This window comes from Mus caroli, chromosome 5 (assembly GCF_900094665.2).
Source record: "Mus caroli chromosome 5, CAROLI_EIJ_v1.1, whole genome shotgun sequence".
Classification (NCBI taxonomy): Eukaryota; Metazoa; Chordata; class Mammalia; order Rodentia; family Muridae; genus Mus; species Mus caroli.
Genome location: NC_034574.1, coordinates 127,557,290 through 127,561,162, shown reverse-complemented (window position 1 = coordinate 127,561,162; position 3,873 = coordinate 127,557,290).

Sequence of the window (3,873 nt, the reverse complement as noted above, 5' to 3'; positions counted from 1 at the left end):
AAAATAAATATTCACTAGTAATTAATATAAATCCAAAGGGAAATAAGTCCCTTGTGTGTGACTGGAAGCTGGGGAAAAGCATGTTCTGTCCTTGGATCTCGGTCCCAACTGCTCCTTCTTTCCTTTCCAAACCTCAGTATGAAAATTCATGTTCCCCTGCTAATGTAACCTGTTAACTCCATTTCCTCTGGGATTAGCTAGAGGTGAGGCTCTTGCTCCCACTAAAGATGCATGACTGCCAGCGGGCCTTCAGTTTGCCAAAGACAGAACAGAACCAGGGTGCTTACTGATTTCAGCTCTGCCCAGGCCAGCCTCAACACTGTGGCTGCTCCTCTCACTAGACCACGGTCCCACAGAGCAGCGTGATCTTAACAATGTCCTCTATGGACAAGAAAAAAAACCCAAGGCATACCGCTGGTACTTGGAAGATCCCGATCCAAGATCCGACACTGTCATAACAGACATACACGCATGGAAAACATCAATGCACAGAAAATAAAGATTTCTTCTTTTAAAAGAAACTGTGGTAAGGATGCTGAAGTACAGCTCTCCACAGTCGATGGCTTCTGGCAGCGATGCTGAAGCATTCTCCGCCTGCATTTCCTGGAAGTCTCATTGGTACACAGCAAAGCTGGTGGATCCTTCCATCTGCCAGCCATGATAGCGACTCATTGTGAGGGTAATAAGAAGGAAATACCTAAATTGAGTCCAAAGCTCTTCAAAGAGGTTCAAGGAACAAGATGGAAGACAGGCCAGGAGCTAGAGACTCACCAACAAATGCCCAGTATCCCAACTTCAGGAGCAGCCTAGGGGCTAGGGATCCCAGGCCAGTCAGGGAAGGAAGGCTAGGGAGGTTGAACTGGTCGTACAGGGACTGGGAGGAACGGGGAATGGTAGGTAGTGCGTGCACGTCATCCTAGCCACTCAGGAGACTGAGGTGGGAGAATCAGATCTCAAGGCCAGCTCGTGCTACCTAGTAAGCAAGTTCAAAACTATCCTGTGCTGCTTAGCAAGACTCTATCTTGAAATAAAAGGTTTTTTTAAAGCTAAAGATGTAGGTCTGTTGTGAAGAATCAGCCTAGAATCCCCCAGTGAGGGGCTGGGGGCGTGGCTCAGTGGTAGAGCCCCTGCCTAGAATCCCCCAGGGAGGGGCTGGGGGCGTGGCTCAGTGGTAGAGCCCCTGCCTAGAATCCCCCAGGGAGGGGCTGGGGGCGTGGCTCAGTGGTAGAGCCCCTGCCTAGAATCCCCCAGGGAGGGGCTGGGGGCGTGGCTCAGTGGTAGAGCCCCTGCCTAGAATCCCCCAGGGAGGGGCTGGGGGCGTGGCTCAGTGGTAGAGCCCCTGCCTAGAATCCCCCAGGGAGGGGCTGGGGGCGTGGCTCAGTGGTACAGTATCTGCAAAGCCCCAGATGTATCCCCAGGACTATAGAAGAAAGAAACAAAACAAAGCGGCTAAAAGTTATCTGAATGGCTTCTGAGGGTCTCTGCACAAATCACTGATGTTCTTAGAGCCACATAGAACCTGAACACTCTGCCCCTCCAGCTAGAGGGACACGGGAAGAACAGCATCCCACCATAGACTTTGCCCAAATGACTCTCCCCGGGTGCCGCTCAGCCTACAGCGAGCTGGGCACCCAGCGGGCATCAGAGTTTGTTAGTGATCTTGGTCAAGGGCACCCAGCCATGCTCGGAGAATAGTTTTGTAAAAAAGCTCATTTTATCTGTCCTACGCTGTCTAGAGAGGTGGCCGAGCACTTGAAGACGGCTGGATTTTTGGAATGTTCAAGCAACTGGCTAATGGATGGATGTCAGCCCGTGACTGGCATTCCTTGCCTTTGCCATATCAGTGCATGTGTTGTGCTAACTTGAGGGGATGAGCAGTGCAGAGAATCTGGGGCCATGTACCCTTTGTAGGTACGTGGAGCCTTTGTAGCACATGCGGGGCAAGCTAATGCACTGAGTTCAAGAGACCAAAAACTGGGGCACAAAGCAGGTCCTTGGCCCAGCAGCCTGAAGCCTATTCCAGCTCCAAGTCTTCCCTCTATACCTCTCCTGGATCCTCAGAGTAGACCTCTCCTGCTGGCTCCAGCCTCTTTCCCAATCCTGGAATTAATAAAGCTCCAAGCAGACTGTGGTTTGCAAGTCTGCAAGCCACTTCCTGCCCGCGTCACTACTCCAAGAGGAGTGGGGCCCAGCTCCCCACCAGTACCCCTGCTTTCCTCCACCCAGGACTTGGAGCCTCAAGCCGTGCCCATGTCATGGTCTCTGTCCCCGTTAAGGACTGAGTTAGGGACTTTGGGAATCTCGTAATCTGTTTACCCAGGGTATCCCCAAAATCAACACAGTACATAAGAGCTATGCCCATGCTGTGCCCATGCTGTGCCCATGCTGTGCTGTTTCTAGATGGTTTGTGTTCTCTTTCTCTCTCTCTTTCTCTCTCTCTCTCTCTCTCTCTCTCTCTCTCTCTCTCATATTTTAATTTCTCCTCATGTTTTAGTTTGGTTTTTTTTTTATTTTTAGGGATGTGTGTGTGTGTGTGTGTGTGTGTGTGTGTGTGTGTGTGTGTGTCTCATGGAGCCCAGTCTGGCTTCAGATTCACTACATAACACTTTGGACTTCTGGTTCTTCTGCCTCTGCCTCCCAAGTGCTGAGATTCCAAGAATGCACCACTACACCCATCTCTTTTGCTTTGTAAGATCAGGTATTGCAAAGGAGCCCAAGCTAACCTGGAGCATGCTATATAACTCAGGCTGGTATCACTCTATCCTCCCGTCATTAAGATGGTTCAGGGAGTAAAGGAAGCTTCCTGGAGAGCCTGATGACCTGGGTTCAAGTCCCAGGACCCCCTTGGAGGGAGCAGTGAACCCATTCCTGCAAGCTCCTCTGATCCCCACATGCATGCCATGGCACATACACACACAATGCAACTGAACACTATGATTTCCTGCTCCCTGCCGCACAAGCGCCGTGCCAAGCTCTGTGATGGTCCTCCTATCATGTCTCCCTTCTCCAAAATTCTGGTGATGTCTTGGGTGGTAAATCATGGGATGGGGGAAAATTGTCTAAGATCTCAGACTGACACAGTAGAGGCTCTGTTGAGCCAGACAGCTACACCACAAACGGGGGCAGAGATTGTAGACCTAGCTTCAGCCATGATACTGTTGGTACCAAATGGATACAGAACACTTCTGGGCTCAGGGCAGAAACGTGTGCCCAAGCTTTCCTTGTCTTTGTGCTGACTTTCCTAGTTAAGGATAGCTGGCATCAGCTAACAGATGAGACAAGCGAGAGCTACAGAGGTACACAATTATAATCCCAATGCTCAGGAGGCTGAGTCAGGAAGATCTGGGGTTCAAGGCCAGCCTGGGTTATATAGTGAGACTGTGAGCATCTTGGAAGAAATGGAGGAAGAGAGGAACTGGAGAGAGGGAAGAAGAAATAAGGAAAAAGAGGAAGGGAGGGGAAAGGAGACAGAAGAAGAAAGGCAGGAAGGAAGGAAAGGGGGAAGAATGAAGAGGAAGACATAGGAAGGGGGAGAAAGGAAAGAGTAGAGGGAATTATGAGGAAGACATAGGAAGGAGGGAGGAAAGAAAGAGTAGAGGGAATTATGGGAAAGAAATAGAAGGAAGGAGAGAGGAGATGAAGGAGGATGGGAAGAAGAGAGGAGGAAGAGGAAGAAAAGTAGGAGAGGGAGAAGAGGAAAAAGAGGAAGAAGAGGAAATGAAGGAGAAGGAGAAGAAAGAAGAAGAGAAAGGAGAAGGAGAAGGAGGAGGAGGAGGAGGAGGAGGAGGAGGAGGAGAAGGAGAAGGAGAAGGAGAAGGAGAAGGAGAAGGAGAAGGAGAAGGAGAAGGAGAAGGAGAAGGAGAAGGAGAAGGA